General features: G+C 40.0%; 1 protein-coding gene across 10 annotated transcripts in view; it reads left to right on the top strand.

The window, feature by feature from the left end:
- LOC308478489 (uncharacterized protein) overlaps positions 1-19,904 on the top strand; it is a 451,389-nt gene that overhangs the window by 236,875 nt on the left and 194,610 nt on the right. For 2 of the 10 annotated variants that reach the window (XR_013987047.1, XR_013987048.1), the window contains exon 5: positions 11,938-12,011. The exons of the other annotated variants lie outside the window; for them this stretch is intronic. The gene's annotated coding sequence lies outside the window, so the exon portion shown is untranslated. The remainder of the gene's footprint in view (positions 1-11,937; positions 12,012-19,904) is intronic. 10 annotated transcript variants of the gene reach the window in all.

The following is a 19,904-nucleotide window of genomic DNA, read 5'->3' as shown; positions in this document are numbered from 1 at the left end:
ATTAGCATCACAAGATAAATGCTCAACTTCCCTCAGCTCATTGAGCATGCTCAATCCTTGATTAGGCTGCTTTGTGGGTGGGGTGGGGTGAGGATGAGATTCCTTTCCTTCCTTCCTTAAATTTCACACTAAGGAAGTTCCCAAATATGTAAAAACTCACACCTCATGTATGTAGGTAGCCCTATTTGGCTGCCTTCCTGATAGACATGCTTCCATCAAGTTTACTACTTAATGATATAGTAATTGAATTATAATAATAAATCCTTGAATAGAAAACACTACTGGAGAGCCCATCATTTCTGCAGGGGCTATTGGGGGAAAACTCTACAGAGACACATTGCGCTCTGCCCATCTAGCATCTGGGGTGAAAGATGAGGCAAGCTTCATCCCTACTGCAAGCCTATCTTTAAATTCCTTACTCTTGCTTTATTCCATGTTCATGAGTGGATGAAAGTCATTCATTTATAGGGCAAACAGTAAAACAGCAGTGTTCATGTAGCATAATTGGAGTGGTGGCCGAATATGCCACCTGCACTGGTAACCTGAGGGTCCAGAGTGAATATGTTTCATTTCCCGCAGTAGTGTCCCATTTGACGCTTGCTTACTTTGTCCCATAGAATTCAATTAGCAAATGACTAGTTTGTGAGAAGTTCATTACTGGGAGTGGCTGTAGCTAGTAAAGAGCTCACTAGGAGAGGACCTTCAGTCTAGAAAGGCTATGGTAAATGGAATCAAGACTATTTAGGTCTTTATAAGCTGAGACGAGAACCTTAAAATATGCCGAGAACACTGTACAACAATAATAACATGGGATGCCTGTATAATTTTTTTTAAGTAAAGAACTGGAATGACTTCAACAGCTGCTGTTTTCAGCTAGTCAGTGCAAGGATTATATCCAAAATTGTGCTATGTAACATCACCTAGACAGCTATTTTGAGTCATCAGGAATACTGTTTGATAGACTGAATACTCTAGTTGTTCTTTGTATGTAAATGCCTCCTTTGTCTTCATTTCTTACACAGAAGGATAGAGAGAAAATTACATAGAAACTCAATTCATTTCCCCCTACATTGTAAGTTTTAGACTTCTAATGTAACATATTGCTCTAAATTCTCTGTCATTTCAGGAAGGAGCTTAATGAATAATTTTAAAGCATATTGCATATTTCAGAAGGCTGGGTGTTTGAATGCCACTTTCCCTTAAAATACTAGGTCTGTTGTGATATTTATCGTGGAAATGAACTGCAGTGTTAAAAGAATTTACTTCCAGCATCTGTTGAAAAATAAGAGAGCTTTGCAAAGTGATTGTAAACAGCAAATAACATATTGATAAATTACTGAATTGATATATATTTTTTGCAACAGAACAGGAAGGGATCAGCTTGAGGTTGAGATGATGATGATGTATCAGATTTCTTACCTGTCCTTCACAATAAGGCCCAATAAATATTAAAATGATTTACATTCTGAATAACAGGGAGAGTCCTAATATATCTTTCTCTCAGGTGTCACCTTCAGCATACAACAAAAACTATATAATGAAGGTGTCAGATACAGCTTTGTAGGGAAGAATTCTATAGCTTGGGGCTGCCACAGAAAATGTCTGTGAGCCACCATTTCCTGACCCTCCAAATATAATCTTAAATCCTTTATCCTGAATTCATTCAACATCCTGAATATATGGCCAATGGCAATGTAGTCATGTTTATAGCTAAGAAAGTGAATCTTACTTTTTTACCTGTGATTCACTGTTTTTGCAAATTACCATTACAGGATTGTTGTGCAAAAGGCCTTCTGAAGAGCTTCTAAACTAAATATAATTTCCTTCTTGACTCCAGAGTTTTGCTGTATCCTCTACCAAAAGAATGAATGCATAGGCTGAAATGTAAAGGGAAGCATTAGTCAGTGATGAGTTGGCATTGTTATTTTTCTGTAGACTTCATTGCTACTGAAATATTTGCCTGTCAAGATACTGCTTGGCTACTCAGGATCAGTTTTCTGAACTAAGATCATAAGCCAGGCTGTTTGAAAGACAGCTTTAAAGGGACCACTCCACATAGCAGCTATAGTGCACTATAACTCTTCCCCTTTTGGGTTACCTGCCATGGGGAGAACCTCCATGTCTTGCATGATCGTCTGTATTTTTCTCTGTCATTAATAATAATAATAATAATAATAATAATAATAATAATTTTATTTATACCCCACCCATCTGGCTGGGTTTCCCCACCACCCTGGGTGGCTTACAATATAACTAAAACCATAATAAAAAAAACCAATCCTTAAAAACTTCTCTAAACAAGGCTGCCTTCAGGTGTCTTCTAAAAGTCAGATAGTTGTTTATTTCCTTGACATCTGAAGGGAGGGTGTTCCACAGGGAGGGTGCCACTACCAAGAAGTCCCTCAGTGATCTCATGGACCACCTAAAAGTGCATCATAGACCATAGATTAAAGCTCATTCATCTGCACTATCCCTTGGAGTTAAAGCAGGGGATGGATGGAATCTTCCGTTCCATGAATCCTGACCACTTTTGTATATTCCACCATGACATCTGCAGTCTGACTGACTGCTTAGCAAAACCATGCATTCACAACGTTCAGTAACAAATTGCAAATAGAGAGGCATTCCAAGAAGTTGCAGAACAGTTATGGAACTCCCTTTCCTTGGAGATTCAATAAACCATGTCAGAGAGAAAGTTCCTTACATGCACGTTCCTTACATCTGTCTCTTCACATGATGACTTGAAGATTTGAAACAGCCATCACAGAGAGCATTTCCAGTGCCAAAGTTTTGGGGCTTCTGAGGGATGGTCACCTTGGATAGTTCATTTTTGCTCACAGTAATTCCTTACCACCACCACATTTCCTCCTGTGAAGAAACCATTCCTACATTCCAGACAAGGCGGGGATAAATGATACAATATAATATGCATTTACTTCTTCCTTAGGCAACTAATGATACATTAGATTGCTTTATAATTCTTATCTCCATAATGCATACTTGGGCAAATAACATATTTCAGTAATATATTTTGAGTGGATACTGACTTGTTTGTTAGATGTATTGACTGAGATAGGTGACACAATAGATCTATTGATAAAAGTATCTGCCTTATAGTGAGCTCAGAGCCAGAATATTGGTCTACTGCATCTACTTGAATAGCAGTAGCTCTGCTAGCAGTGGCTGAGATATATGTACAGTGCGTCTAAAATTTTAGGTGGTTATTAAGTGTTAATAGCAATAATAAACAATCTGCAAAATCATTGTTATGGCGACTAAACTGTATCTTCAGATTATGAATAATTGGTTGCCTGCTTCACTGCTCTTCCATATTAACAACTCACTGCACATAGAAAACATGCCTGTCAAGACTGTTTTTCTACATGCAAGAAATTTCCTGTATTGCAGGGGGGCATGTAATTCAACCATACAGTCCTAGATGAACTTAACAACACCTCCAGACTGGTTTTCCATAGATCTTGAACAGCGTGGGACCCAAGGTGAAACCCTGCTCTATATTGTTTGGCCTGGATGCCTGGAATTCCACATTAAAATCTCCCTACTCATACTATATGTAAAAATAAATACTTTTGTGATGGGGGGGGGAGGAAATGTAGACTAACTAATTATTCTATAGTAACTTTGATCTAGTCATCACTCATGGCAGGGAAGGAGGAGGATAAACTGTGAATAGGGAAGTCCAGTCCTTCAGGAGTGCGCATCATGTGTACATTGGAATGCATATCACGCTTAGGATTATAGGGGTACAGTTTGTTTCATTGCATATTTTTTCTGGGATGCAGAATGTGTCCCTGACTAGGGAGAAGGGATCTGGGGCTTTGAACATCAGAAGGAATTGGTGTGCAGAGGCAATATGATGATAAATGGTGCATGGAGACAGTGAAAACCATCTGAAGACCGTTCAAGGTCTGCTTCCTGCCTAATGAAACCCAAATTCTGACTCATTTTAGCATCAGAATATTTAACCTTACTTTAAAAAACACCTTTAAACTTTTTCATATGTAGGATTTCCTCCATAACTACAAGGGCTAGGAATTTGCTATTTATGTATTTTGAAGGTTTATAAACCACTTCATAGTCAGAAGCTACCGAAGCAATGTACAATATGATAAGAGAAAACACAAAGATACAGATTCAATAAACTAAAAGCAAAACAAAAAATTGTTTTAGCCACTGCAAAGTTAATATTCTAAAATGGTTTGTACTTAGCATTCTCGAAGAAAAACAACTTTAATAGTCCCTTAAATAGCAAGATGCTAGGTGCTTGTTTAATTTCAGATGAGCAAGGCTAAATCCTGTTCTGTGTGTCAGGCCAATGACAATCTGATATGGCTCCATGGTTGTATTCAAAGGGTAGGTGCTCAAGCTTCTAAGCAGCCTCCATATTCTCTACTAGTTGCCATAGTACAGGGGTCAGCAACCTTTTTCAGTCGTGGGCCGGTCCACCGTCCCTCAGACCTTGTGGGGGGCCGGACTATATTTGGGGGGGGGGGAATGAACGAATTCCTATGCCCCACAAATAACCCAGAGGTGTATTTTAAATAAAAGCACACATTCTACTCATGTAAAAACACGCTGAGTCCCGGACTGTCTGCGGCCCAGATTGAGAAGGCGATTGGGCTGCATCCGGCCCACGGGCCTTAGGTTGCCTACCCCTGCCATAGTATATGCTGCACTACCATAGATCCATCCCTGGCATAGTTCCAGTGGAAGCAGATATATTGGGTTGTATTCAGCTAGCTGTTGTGCAGAGTAGTCTCCTTAAAATTAATAACTATGACTGCCTTAGGTCCATTCATTTCATTGGGTCTGAGAAAAATTAGTTATACACAACCCTATGGATGGAATTCACCCAACAAGCCCTATTAGTGGAATCCCTGTGCAACAGGACTTTACCCACTTTCTATCTACCCACCCACCCACCCTGAAATTAGCTCAGAAGGGTCAGAAGAACCCACAGAAGAGCACAAAGTGGGTGGAGGTAATAATTCTGTCTCGCAAGCTCCCTGTGCTATGACAAATGTTGCACAGAGGGAACATTTGTCATAGCACAGCACTGAATTGCTCCATGTCTTTGTCTGCTTGTTATAGAGTGAACTGTTCCCAAAAGATCTGATGCCCCTTTATGGTCCTGGTGTTTTGGTCTGCAGGACAAGCACAACCTTGCAGCTTTCCAAAGATGGATGGTGGATGATGCGTTTCTCACTAGAACGGCATTCTTGCCAACTGCACACTCAAAACACAAACTTTCATTTTGGCGAGTCACTGATATTTCATTGGCTTAGTCAGCCTAATTTGACTCAGTCTTATGTAGAATAAATTGTGATTGTTTTCATATCTTTTCTAGTTATAATTCCTCATGCTACAGCACATCTTCCACAAGAAGTTGAGTACTGTAAATAGAGACTCATGGCTGGCTCACTGCATGACAAAATGTGTTTCAAAACTGAACCAAACACAAATCATGCAGAAATCCAGGTTTTCTCTTGAGCTACACTGGGAAAAATGAATATACATGTAAATATTCTTTATTTCCTTTTGTATATTAAATTTCTATCCCACCTTACCCAGAGAAGAAAATCATGTCATGTTTTCTTGACTTTATGTAATGTGAGTGTGGAAACTTATTTTTTGGTGACAGAATTTGTATTTTAGGAGTGGAAAGATCAACATCTGCTCCTGCAAGATGTGCATACTACAAAAAAACAACATTGTTATTAATGACAGATGGACTACATGCAAAATTCCTAATTGTTGTTGTGTAAAGTTTTGAATCCTACTTGGTCACCTTGTCAAAACACTACTTATTTTGCAATCTGGCCATAACTGAACATTTTGGTGAGGTTGGTAGATGATTTTCAATAATAATAATAATAAAAACTTGATAATAGAAATGCCACAGAAAATATCAATAACTTTAATGTGCAAGGTTTGTTAACACAGAAAGCAAACAAGCAAACTTGCTCTCCAGTGACTGTCACTAATATTTATTCGTCCAGTGACTGTTAATCAAACTAAGTTTACAGTCCCGTATAGCACCTGTCACAGGTGCTGATCATTAATCAGCTATTACGGCAGTTTATTCTGCTGCTGACAACTTGCAATTTTCTACTGAATCAGCTAGTTTGTCAGGTGGGAATTATGGCAAAGCACATGTGACAAAACACATCACACATTTTTTTTCCTTTTTTATCCCCCCCCCTTTTTTTTTTACATTTTCAGGCTTCTCTCTCTTCCTCCTACCCCTCTTCCCTTCTCTCCCCCTCTCCTCCTTTTTAGACAAACAATATCTGGGAACTCAGAAGTAATAAGGCGGAATGTATAATTAATTACCCAGCTTGCTCTAATTAGGGATGAATAAGTTGTGTCCCTCTCATCATCACAAATGTGGTGATGGGTAATACCAGTTTATGCTGTATTAACTGCAAATATGCAATCCTTCTGAGAGCACTTTTGTTGATGAATTTGATGAATGTGACAATAATTAGCAGAGACAGATGAGAGCTAAATTACTACTGACAATGTAATGCTATCCCGCTTGAGGGTCTGAGAACGTGGTAGGCTAACATGGCAGGGACTGGGGCCTCATTTCTAATTAATAGTCTTTTTTTTCTTTTTTGCCAGTGGGGGAAAAAAAGAGGAACGGTAATTGTTTTCGTCAAAGGCTGCAGGGAGTTATCAGGGTAATAAAGTTAATTAGCAGAACAAACATCCTTTCACTGCCTTACCAGATTGAGGAAAAGAGGGTAATTCAAACTGCAGAAAGATATGACTAGATGAGATGATAAGGAGAAATTTTTTTACACAGGAGGCCGACAGAAGAGAATCCAATTTTTCCCTTCTTTTTTTTTTCTTTTTTGGCTTGGCTTCTGGAAATGAATTACACATTCCCCTCTTTCAGCTACACAGTTGCTAATGTAGAAAACTTTATTGTTCACAATTGGAAAGGGAAATAAAGTTTTCAACGGATCATGTTGCATTGTTAAATTTTGTCTCAAGCTTTCGTATCATGATTGGTTTGTTATATTAAATGCACACACATCAGAAGAGGTTTTTGTCCCCCTAACATTTAACTCTGTTGAACTGGTGGTGCTCTTTCTTCAAATTGAAGGCTATTTTTATTCAATTATTAATGCAGCCACTGGACTCATTAAGCTGTGTCATTTTACAAAGTTGAGAAATAGTTATTGCGGGGTTCCAATTAATTGAGAAATTTCTTAAGAATCATTTTTGTTCTGTTTGCTGCGGGGTCTCTTGGCCATCACAGAAGCAGCCCTAACAGATCATTAGTTTTCACTAATGAGTATAAAGTTTCTTCCAGATGTTGAGGTTCTTAAGTCTATGAAAAATAAAATTAATCCTTACCACAATGTAATGTAGCAACTGGTCTTCAGATGAAGTCATAAAGATGCTAGAAAAATGCAGGCCTTCTTCATGTGTTAACAAATCAATTTGGATTTCTCTTTAATTCATCAAAGATACAATAAGTGTTGGGGGGGTTTGTAGACAAGATTTCTATTAAGTTCACCATGAGCTTTGCGTTTTGTTTTTTAAAAAAGTGAACTTCCTTGCTAGTTCTTCTGGAAGGAGAAACATGAATTCTGCAGCACTAAAAACCATATTTTACAGAATTCCAAGCCTTCAGAACATCCATTGATATTCAAACTCCATTTCATGATTGATTTGCTTATTTCACTGTTCTTGGATTCCCCTGCAGTATATTATTTGGCTCACAGCTTTTGTCCTTTGGTCCTGTATGTCCTGAAGGTAATTGGAGTTGTTTACTTTGTTGGTGCCTTCTCAACTTGTAGCACACATTGCAGTTTGTGTCCTGTAGAAGGTTGATGTGTGATGGGCATGGTGCCTTGGGAAGCAATTTGAATCAGTTTATCTTCAGGCCTCTTTCAACTTTATGATTCTGTTATGATGATATTGGGTTGGTGTACTGACTGTACTAAAATAGAAACTCTACATGGAGGTCATTTGAATTCTGAATATTTTTAATAAATGCTTACTTTGCTGAATTTATTCTGCTCCCATTTGCCACAGGAAGATGGACAGATAGCTATGCACATCCCCATTACCTGTAGGAATCCACACCCTCTGGCTACTGGAAAATCTTTTCAGCTCCCCTTCTGGGTTCTGTAATTTTCTTCAGGCACAGCCCATGTGGTTTCAGGTTGCAGTCTTAAGAACTAGAAGCTTGTTTAAAGATAAAAAAGCCACTCTGAAATTGTCAGGATGTTGAATATTACACCCAATCATAGAATCATAGAATTGTGGAATTGGAAGGGACCCTGAATCTGATCCAACCTCTAGCAATGCAGGAATCTGAACTAAAGCATCCATGACAGATGGCCATCCAACCTTTGCTTAAAAACTTCTAATGAAGGAGATTCCACCACCTCTAGTGGGAGTCTGTTCCACTGTCAAACAGCTCTTGATGTCAGAAAGTTTTTCCTGATGTTTAGTTGGAATCTCCTTTCTTGTAACTTGAATCCATTGGTCCTACCCTCTGGAGCAGGAGAAAACAAACTTGCTCCATTTTTCATGTGGCAGTCCTTTAGATATTTGCCAATGGCTATCATATCTCCTCTCAGTTTCCTCTTTCCCAAGCTAAACATACCCAACACTCTCAACTGTTCCTCATAAGGCTTAGTTTCCAACCTTTTATCATCTTGGTTGCCTTCCTCTGCACACATTCCAGCTTGTCAATATCCTTCTTAAATCGTAGCACCCAGAACTGGACACAAACAATGCACAAACAGGGCTAGCCCTAGACATTTTCCCACTGTAGGCAACATACCACAGTGCAGCCCCCTCCCTGCCTCTGCCATTGTGCCTGCAGCCCTGCCACTGCCACTGCCACTGCCACTGCACCCTCACCTGTGGCTGCGCCTGCACTGCTGCCCTGACACAGTGGTGAAGGCAACAGTGCTGTGGTATCGGTGAGGGTGAAGGCAGGGCTGGCAACAGTGGGCATGGGGAGAAGATGGAGGGGGTCAAATTTACCACCTGAGGCAAATGGCTTCACCTCACCCCATTGATGGGCTGCCCCTGACAAATATGTATTGTTACAAAGATGTTTAGAGGTTCTTTGAAGAAGAAGAAGAAGAAGAAGAAGAAGAAGAAGAAGAAGAAGAAGAATAGTTTGGATTTTATATCCCGCTTTATCACTACCCGAAGGAGTCTCAAAGCAGCTAACATTCTCTTTTCCCTTCCTCCCCCACAACAAACACTCTGTGAGGTGAGTGAGGCTGAGAGACTTCAGAGAAGTGTGATTAGCCCAAGGTCGCCCAGCAGCTGCATGTGGAGGAGCGGAGACGCAAACCCGATTCACCAGATTACTAGTCTACCGCTCTTAACCACTACACCACACTTGAGACTTTTATACCACATGGAACTAATTTAATACTTCACAGTCTGTTATAGTTGCAGTCTTTTTCTGAGACCAACTATAGAGATAGGAATTGTGAGAAGTGACCAGCACAATTTTGCCCTAGAGCAGCGGTTTTCAAGCAGTGTGCCGTGGCACCCTGGGGTGCCTTGAATGATGGACAGGGGTGCCACAGGCAACACTGGCCTCTGTCCCTCTTTCCTTTCCTCTCTTCCTCTGATGCCCTCTCATGTCTCTGCCTCCCAAAGGCTTGCACAGCTGTTAGTTGCAGCGGCCCTGGCTACAAGCTCCCTAGGCAAATGGTGCCTCTGGGGCTGGCCAGGGGGTGCTGTGTGAGGAGGCACCTCTCTTTGGGGCAGGGGGGGCAGCTCAGAAACCAGGGGCAGCAGCTGCGGCTGCCAAGGAGAGAACTCCACTGTTCGAAAAGGGGTTGAGGGGCTGCCAGTTCTGCAGGCAAGGGGTGACATAACTGGACTCCTGAGCCCCACAGCGGTGCTGCAGAAAGAATGTAGTTGGTCAGGAGAGCCATGGACCCAAACAGGTTGAAAACCTCTGCCCTAGATTATGAGATGGGTTTATTTGTTTTACCAAAATGATACCAAAATGCATTTTCATGTGGTTTAAAGGTATCTTTCTTGTGTCTGTTCCACATCAATTTGTGTGCCCATGTAATATTTCTTTTTAAAAGAAGAGCAAATTCTTTAGAATTGAAATAAGTCAGATTGATTTCTCAAACTGCCACCAAGTACAAAAGAGGCTGATTAATGGCCTGCAATTGTGAGGACTCATTTCTCAGTCCTATCCGGATAACTAGGAATCCAGGCACAGAGGCCACTATTTGAATTTAACCTTTCCACTGATAGCAGTGGTAGCAACAAGGGATGATACCTTACCAAAAATAGCACAAGCCTCTATTTAGAAATGTGGGGATTTGAATAGTTAGCTGGCTATGTTCTCATATCTCTCTCCTCATTCAGTCCATTGCAGAGTACAACAATTATTATTACTATTAGCAATACTAATGCTAATGGTACTGTAGCATTACCATTATATTTTCCACTGGTCTTCCAAATAACATAGGGTGGCACACATGGTTTCCCCCACCCTCCATGATATTATCATAATCCTGTAAGGTAGGTTAAGTTTGAGAGATAGCAGCTAGTTCAGTGAGCTTCATGTCTGATTGGGGATTTGAAATCAGGTCTCCCAGGTCCTAATCCAGCACACTAAACACCATACCACACTATCATAAAATGATACCTTTAGCATCTTTAGTAGTTGTGAGGCAGGAGGGTTCTTGGTGTCATGATGTGATAATTCAAGCTATTAGCTCCAAACCCCAGGAGCCCATGTGGGTCAAAACATGCTGTCCCAAGCTTGCAGGTGGGGAGTATATATGAGAAGTTTTGTAAAGCAATTTGGATAATAGGTGATTGCTAGCGTGTTAGGATTAACCACAAACATGCTACTGTACACTGATTCAGTCCTGCATTAAATATTATTTTTTTATTTGAAGCATTTTTACTCTGCTATTTACCTGAAAACTTGACAGACTGAGGCTTAGTTCTTAGAATAACCAACTAGAATGAAAACAGTTCCAGGAGAGGAGGTGCCAAACATTGCTGGTCTTTCAGCACAACTGATAGTGACCTCCTTCTCTCCCTCTGCTGCAGTGCAGTGAAATATCCATTGGTATCACACAGGCTGCAATTCTACATCTACTTACTTGGAAGAAAGCCCCCTTAAACTTAGTGGATTTATTTATTTATTTATTTATTTATTTATTTATTTCTTTATTTGAATTTCTATACAGCCCTTCATCCAAGGATCACAGGACGGTTTACAATATAAAAACACAAAAATACATAACATACTAACCAACAAAAACAATACCCCCCTTGCCCCCGTATTGTGCTGTATATGTGCTGATTGTGCTCTTAATGACTTATCCCTTAGCTGAAAGTGTGAACTGCCTCCATTTAAAAGTATTGTGCTTGAGATTGCCCAAAGTCATATGAAATCCCTGTCTCTGGTGTCTTGATGCTACGGAGTGTGTGTTTTCATCCTCTTTTGAACTTCCATATTATTGAAACCTTATTGTCATGAGTCATTCGCTATATATTTCAGGTGTCCATATTCCTCTTGATCTGCCTCCTAACCCCAATTTCCTTTTACAAAATAATTGAACTGTCTTCCCCTAATCATTGACTGGCACAGCTATCCAAAATGATATTACACCTCCGTGGCATTATGAAACTGCATGCAAGAAAAGATTTGTACACAAGGTGGGGATGTTAGCAACCAGCTCCATTTTATCCTTGTCACAACCTCACAATAAATAACAAACACATTGTTTTCGGTCTGAGAGCTCTGAAAGATAAATTTGGGTGCTCGTGCTAAGACTGAGCGATAGGAACCACAAATCCTGGGATAGGAAGGACTGCCTAATAAACACAGATATCAACATTTACTGTTGAGTTTAAAGACAACTAAAAAAAAAGAATCTTCCTATCTTTCAGGGTTTCTCATTTCTTCTGAAATAATTCACCATGAGACTCCCAGAACATTTCAAGCACAAGTTGTATCAAGTAAGGTAGGTAGCTATAATGGCTGTTGTTTTTTACCTGTTTTAAGCACCCAGTAGCTGTGGTAAGAGCAGCAGTTCAGATTTGCCTACTGAAAATGGAGTGCCTTCTATCAAACCAGCGTAGGACAAAGTCTGAAACTAAAACCAGGGAGAAGGATAATAAATAATGACAACAGATGTTTGTAAACCAAGGGGCTCCTGTGTTCAGTGTTTCCATGTGTTGTCTTGTCTTGATGTGCTGTCAGCCTCCTCTCACCTGGGACTAGTGATATCTTATCAAAGCTGAAGCAGTTCCTTTTCACCACAAGCAGATAATAGCGCCTTTCAATTTGTCATACGGAGAGTCTAAAAGAACCATGGGAACGATTGGTCAGGTGACAACTTGATGGACAGCTTGACAGCCCTTAAAGCATCATGGGAAATGGCTGTCACCTGATTTTTTTTTTCCAGAGCTACCAGGGAGATAACCTTCAGTGTGATTTGGGGGGGGGGGGGATCTGAATATTTGCAGTTGGGTTTGGTAATGGCATCATGTTTGCTTAATTGATAACGTGGATGAATTGAGATGATTTGAAATGCTGTCATCTAAGCTGAGATAGTTGCAGCCTGCAGATGATTCTGACATATTTACCTTAAAAAAAAAAAAATAAGTACTTTAGTTAAAATGAATTTGTACTCTAAACATTGATGATAGGTCAGGGAATTTTAGCATTTATTTCTGGTTTTTTTAAATGTTCTCATTTATTTTACTACTTCTGCTGTTGCTATTACTACCATTTCCAACTGGCTACTACTAATTAATGCAGTATGCTTTACATACATTTTAAACCCTATATGTAGTACTATATAGGCTCTGTAAGTGGGATGAAAAGCATAACTGAAACAATTGGTAAAGTTCTGATTATAAGTAAACACAAATAATAGCAGACCAGAGGTTTGATGGTGTTCTATAATAAATGTTTTTTTGATACGGTGCTTTGACACAAAAACTTTGTGTCAACAGTATCATTATGATATGTATGTTGTACGGTGATATGTGGTATGGAATCATAGTATGTTTGTTAAATATGGGTTATTGGTTTTATTTTTATTGCCTTCCACCATGAGCGCTAGAAAGACAGATACTATTAATTACATTTTCAAAATGTGGAAGTATCAGAAGGTCATCTAGCCCAACTTCCTACTTTGAGAGAAGTCCTTCCATCTTTAAAATAAATTAGGAGGCAGATTACAATATGGCTCTCTGTTCAAATGTTTGTTTTTTCAAATGCAGGTTTCTGCTTTCCCTTTCTTATTTCCTTCAGCTTGAGGGCCACTTTCCGCTTTCCCGTCTGAAGGACACATTCCAGCCAGGCAAAACACGCAAGGAGGGCTGGTAAGGGGTGTAACCTGGGCAGAAAGAGAGGCCTGGAGGGTCTGAGGTTCCCCATTCCTGATTTACATTAGATGAAAGTGGAAAGTGGCCCTCAAGCTGAGGGAAATGAGAAAGAGACAGCAGAAGCCTGCATTTGAAAAACAAACAAACAAACATTAGAAGACGCTTATAAAGGGTTTTTTTTGCAAAAGTTCTTTCCTTCCCTTTTGAGTTATATTTTATTAAACTTTAAAAAAATTCACATATACACTCTAATACATAATGTTTTTTTCTTTTCTTTTGTCGACTTTCCACCCCGTTTTCCATTGCGTTTTTTATTTCTCCCCCTTGCTGCACTCTCTCTTCTCTCTCTTCTACCATAGTAAGACTACAATAACCTCTAATTCCTTCTGTTGCTCATAGTTCAAATCCTGCCCACAAATACATCATACTATAGTATTTCTTTAAATTGTGTTTGCAAAAGATCAAGACCATTGGACTTCAGTGGGACACAGAGCATACAGTCAGGCTCATATTACTGCAAGTTTTAATCTGCACGTTTCTTATACTAAATTAATTTGACATGTACAGTGCCAGAGGGGCTATGGCCCTGGGCACAGGTTTTTGAGGGGGCACAAACCAGGCGCCCCCACGCAAACACTCCCAGTGTGCTGCAGCCTGGCACTCCTATCCTGGACGTCAGATGAACCAATGTCTGCAGAGAGGAGTAGTGGGCCATGCTGGGGGCACCTGCTTCAAACCTGCCAAGTGCTGTGTTGGCTGGCTGGGCTTCTACCTGTACAGGCAGGTAGGCATCTCAGCTCAGCCCTGCTTGGCTCTGATGCAGAGGGTCACTCTGGTGATGTGAGCAGCAAGGGCGAGGGTGCCGTAGCAGGCTTTTTAATCCTCTGCACCCCACCCCTCGTGCCTGCACCCTGCGGGCGGGCGCCTCAGGAGCTAGGAACTCCTGCTCCACCTCTGAACACATACACCTGAGATTAAGTGTATGCTTCAAAGTGGCGTCTGTATCAGTAGCTTGGATATAAACACACTGAGGATATCCAGTAGCACCAGTGTTTCTGGCCTGCATTGCTTTCTCTGAAGCACAACTCAGGTGCTTGATTTGGACACCACACCCTAAATTGCTTCACCTCTGTGTACCAGAGAGAGCACCTTATTGCTTCTCTCCATTGATCAAGGATGCCTTCTGTTCACTCCATCTGGTTGATAAGGTTATGCCCATCCATCCAGTTGGCAGAGCAATCCAACCCCCTTTTTCACTGGGCGGGGGATAGGGAGTTTGGATTGCTCCCCGTCTCTGTGTTGTTAGTGGCTCTCTGGGGACTGAGGCAGGAGTCTTCCCCAGACCTACCTAGAGTGGCTGTGGATTAAATCTGGTATCTTTTGCTACTGAGATATTGGCAGTTTCTCCCATTTGAAAACAGGGACTTCCTTAAATTTTGACTTAATCAAGGTTATGCTGCGTTGGAGGTTCTTCCATTCTCAAGGGCTCCTCCACAATTTTGAAATTCCTTCTCCTTGGGGAGTCATCAAGTATAATCCAAATTCACAAATAAGACATTAAAAGTAAGTTTGTGTGTGTTAGATAGATTATTCTATATTAAAATAAAACAGGAAGAAGTTTAAACCCTAGCACTTCATGGGGTTTATAGTTCACTCCCTGTTATTCTAGAAAATATCAAGAACAACTTGAATAAATGTTGTTGTTTTAACAACTTATGCCACCTCCTTTCCTTCCCCCACTTGTTTCAGTCCATGTAAAGTCTACATTTTACCTCTTCTTCCCCACATCCTCTTCCCTACATGCTTGAAAAGCATTCTGTATCCCTTAATAACTCATTTTGCCATATAACCTGGAATTTCCTTTTGCAAAGCTTCCTTGAGATTCCTTGACATTGTTCCACCTGTTCTTTCATCAGGACAACCCTGGAATATCCTGCTAGTCATTTCCACCTTTGGAAAACCCTTTCTCCCCCTTTCTGTATCCCATAGGAAATCATTATTGATATATGTAATAATGATTTTCAGGACCAAGTTAAGACTGCATCAGTTTGCAGTGTAATTTAGAAGCTACTTAGCACATTTAATTCCACATAGATCAATGTTTCAGTAGGTTCCAGCTATTACTGCAGTCAACTTGTCTAGCTCCAAAAAGACTTTTACAATGCATAGTATATTTTACCCCCAAAACAGACATAGAATCATAGCTCATAGACTGAAACTAATAAGGTACCTGGAATAGATTGGAAAATCATTACAGTCTAATCCACAAACCAGTCTGGCTGGAGTATTTGCTTTTATTGTGAAAGTCAATTAGATCAAAATCAACTCATGTCTAGCATTCCAAGTATTTGGGTCATAATTACAATCACTTTTGTTTTTTGTTTTATGTTTTCATTCACATGAATGAAACTGTTGTGAAAAAAAGAGAGTCAGTGTGGTGTGTAGGACTCTAACCTGGGAAGCTGTGTTCCATACTCTGTTTCAGTCTAAGGTAACCACATGTAAAGGGGGATAGGAGCATTGCGCATTTTTAAAAGTGAAACAAAGAAGAGAGAATTTTAGCAGGCATGACAAACAGAAAAAGCATCTGCCAGAAATCTCTTTTCTTCTAGAGAATGCTTGAAGAACAGCCGCCTGGCCTTCTTTTGTGGGTGACCTCTCCGCTTCAGTCTTCACTTTTTGGGTAGCCTTAGGACAAACCCAGAAATATTATTGTGATGCTTTGGTCATGGACCTAGAATGGGCTACAAGTCTGAACAGGTAATATAACAAGCCAGGAACTGGTTTTGAGATTGTAATGGATGGATTTCATGTAGGGCACTTCCACAATGTCGTGCTCATCAAAATGCTACCCCATTTCTTCTCTCTATTTTATCCAGATTTATCATTTCTGCTGGGTTAAAAAAACCAATACCTGGATCTTCCGTGGAAATGGTAATAGTGTATCTGATTTAGTGGGAAAATAATATGACACTGCATCTGAAGAAGACGTTGTCAAGTGGACTCTATGCGAAACTTGCATGCATGACCAGCACCGAGTCCACGATAAATTGCCTTGCAAAAGCACCCTTAGACTTATGCCTTGGTGTAAAATAGTTGTGTTACTATGTGCAGAACTGTACACGTGTTTTTATTCCGGGGAAATTTAATTTGAAATAACTATGATCCTTTGAATTTATTCATCATTAGTTACAAAGATTATCATTGTCACTACACTGCACACGTATATTAAAGGAGTGAGGGAGAATCCAGCATTTTACCTTCTTTTAACCTCCCCGAGTTTATGCACAAAAATGAGTGAAGAGGTTACTAATGTATGTTGTGTGCCGGCTTCCTCTCCTGGCCCTATGGCTACCCCATTTTCCCCCAAGGACCTCTGGCATTGCAATGTGCATGGGGACTTGTGTGTCCCTCCCCCCCCCCGCCCCCCGCCACCCCCCCCGTATGTCTCAAATGCCCAGAGATACGTTAACTCTGTGGAGGGCCTAGCAGATGGTGAATCTGGATGCAGATTTTTTTTTTTTTTTTTTTTAAGATGAGCACGGGGAGGTCTCTTTTTAGCTTTTCACAGCTTGCTGTGGATGGGCTTATTGTTCTGGTCAGCTGTGAGTTACAGAGTCTATGGTGTGAGATACAAAGAAGGACCTTCCCTTCTGTCCCAAGCACCTCTTTGTTGAATTTCCTTCTGTGAAATAGTTAATATTAGGACTAAATATTTCTTTTCATCCTTATTATGCTTACTTTTAGGGCTAGATCAATCTGCTCCAAATTTCTAGTGCTAGCTTTTCAGATGTGGGAACTGAAGCATTCGACCCCCCACCTCTTCCCCTTAGCCGTTTACCTAGTTCTTTTCCTACCAAACGCTAAATGCTCTCAAAAATTGCCCTGTGAAACTATTCCCCTTTGTCTTTAAATATATCAAGTAGTGCAGATGAATTTGACATAAAAATAAAGCTCTGTGTGTATTGATTACACACAACCGAAATTGCTTCTTGCCATTTGCTTTTCCCTATAGCATTTCTGCAATGTGTTTACAAAAGAATGTAATGTCTGAGCTGATAAACAACCAGACAGGAAGGGTATTTAGAAGGGACTTCTGATTTCCCTAATGACAGGATACATGTATTGAGGATGCTCACTAGCAGCAGCTGTGTAAGATTTGAAGTCATATTTAAATTGTCAGTTGAAATGTTTTTTTCTTTTAATTTTATTCACTTTTGCCCAAAAGGAAATTCAAAATTATACTAGAATGACATGTTTAAATGTTCAGTTCCATGCCACTCTTTAGCCTGGGTACAACTGAACGGGCTGTTGGTCAGCATACAGTGATGTAGGTGTGTCTTAACACAGCATTGTGCATCATGTCAACCTGGACTTCATTTGAGTTGTCTTATTTATAGGTCATTTGTGTGGCTGTGTTGCTACTGCTGCCCTTAAGCTACTTTTTGCCTTAGACCAGGCACGTCCAACAGGTAGATTGTTACCTACCAGATCACTGGACATCTGTGGTAGATCACTGGTAGATCAATGATTCTCAAAGCTCAACAACTTTGGCTCCCTAAAAAAAGCTCAACAACTTCGACTAGATCACTGCCAGTTTTTAACTCTGTGAGCAGATTGCAGTCTTGGGAGTTGGCCCTTGCCTTAGACAAACAACACCAAAGTCATTGAACTGCCTCTTAATGCACCATCTTTTGGAGGCATTCTTTTGGCAAAATTTGTCATCACTAAATTTCACCATACATTTTAGTTATTTAACAGATTTATAATCCACTTTTAAAGGCACATTCTCTACTTTTTGGTTGCCTGAACCATAATCAGCCCAGCCTTGTCTGGCTAACTCAAAAGAATCCCTGAGACACGACTTCAGACTTTCATAAGAAGCAGTAAGAGATGATACAACACTTCCATGTATTTCCTAAAGGAAGTAGAAGAGCATATTTTTGAAAAACGATTTATACAATAATTTATGTATAATATGTATAATGTATTATATTATGTATAATATAATATTATGTACAATAATTGCACAGAAAACTGTGCAATTAATGAATGGGTAATGCCTTACCACATACAACTTGGAGGATATTATGTACATAAAGACGCAAAGGAGCAACAGTCCCCTGTTATTCCATTTGCTGCCTTATATAATATTCTGTTTGTTCTACCTGATGAGGTTTAACATGGTTTGGTTAATAATCTATTTAGGGAGGCACACTTTAAAGTGTGTGAAAGCCCCCACAAGAAACCAGCTTCTCAGTTTAGCTCTTTGTTAACATGGATGCTTAGGTGCACATAGAGAAGGCCTTATCCATTAATTTCAATTTTTGGAGCCACTCATCACACACCCCAAACTGCATGTGGGGCTTCCCCCCTCTATTGAACGAGCTCTGTGTAAACTACCATGTGTCCAGTAGGTTATGGGTAAGAAAGTGTTGTTTTAAAGTTTACACATTCAATAATGAGCTTCTATAACTACATATATAAACATAGGTTTAAAAAAATATTTAGTAGAACAGTTGGTTGCTTATTGGAGTGTAATAATTTTTGTGCTTGTGGATCAATGACAAAAGCTAATGCTGATACCAATTGTTTTGTTTTTGCATTTTTCTGCATCACAATGCTTTCTCAGTTCCTATCCCCAGAACCCTCTTCTCTACCTGAGTTATATTTATGATTTCTTTTATCATCTGGAATGACAGACAGGAGAAACTTGGGCAGTTCCATCAGTATTTTGAAAAAATTCAGCCTATCTACCTTTGCCTGGACTAGTCCACATAAGAGGTTCACTTTCTCATTACTACTGCACTTAGATAATGGATGTATAAGCATCATCTTATATAGCAAAGCTGTTGTTACACATACCTACATGCTTCCATTGTTTACCCAGGACACACAATAAAATGTATTCTTTACTGACAAGTGCTATGATAGAACTGCATCTTTAAAGACTCATCAGACAGAGACTCACAGTTTAAAATTTTACATGAGCCATTCTTTAGATTATATTATCTATCTAATGAAGTGGGAAAAATCAACAATGCCCAACTGGTGCCAAGGATTAATCTACAGCAGGGGTGGCCAACTCCCAAGAGACTGCGATCTACCCCCTTTTGGGGGGGTTGGGTCAAAGTTGTTGAGTTTTTTCAGGGAGGAGGTAAAATGTTGAGCATTTTTATGGGAGCCACAGTTGTTCAGCTTCTTTGGGGGGAGCCAATGATCTACCAGTGATCTACCGCAGATGTCCAGTGATCTACTGGTAGATCATGACCTACCTGTTGAACATGCCTGATCTAAGGAACAGAGTCAGAAGACTTAATGACAGACCACCACTTGTCACTTACAGCTCCCAGTTAAAGCCACTCAAACTTAATCATTGATGTATAGTCCATACTGGATAATGACCCTTTCACGGGTCTTGGATGGAAAACCTGTACTAGCTTACAAACAGCCCCCAAACCAAACCTAAAACATCTATTCACCAGCAACAACCACCTACATTCTTATTCTTATTAAATTTC

The sequence above is a fragment of the Podarcis pityusensis genome, assembly GCF_964106645.2.
Source record: "Podarcis pityusensis genome assembly, chromosome: 5".
Lineage (NCBI taxonomy): Eukaryota > Metazoa > Chordata > Lepidosauria > Squamata > Lacertidae > Podarcis > Podarcis pityusensis.
Note: the sequence above shows the minus strand (reverse complement) of the source record. Positions and strands in the feature narration are given on the sequence as shown.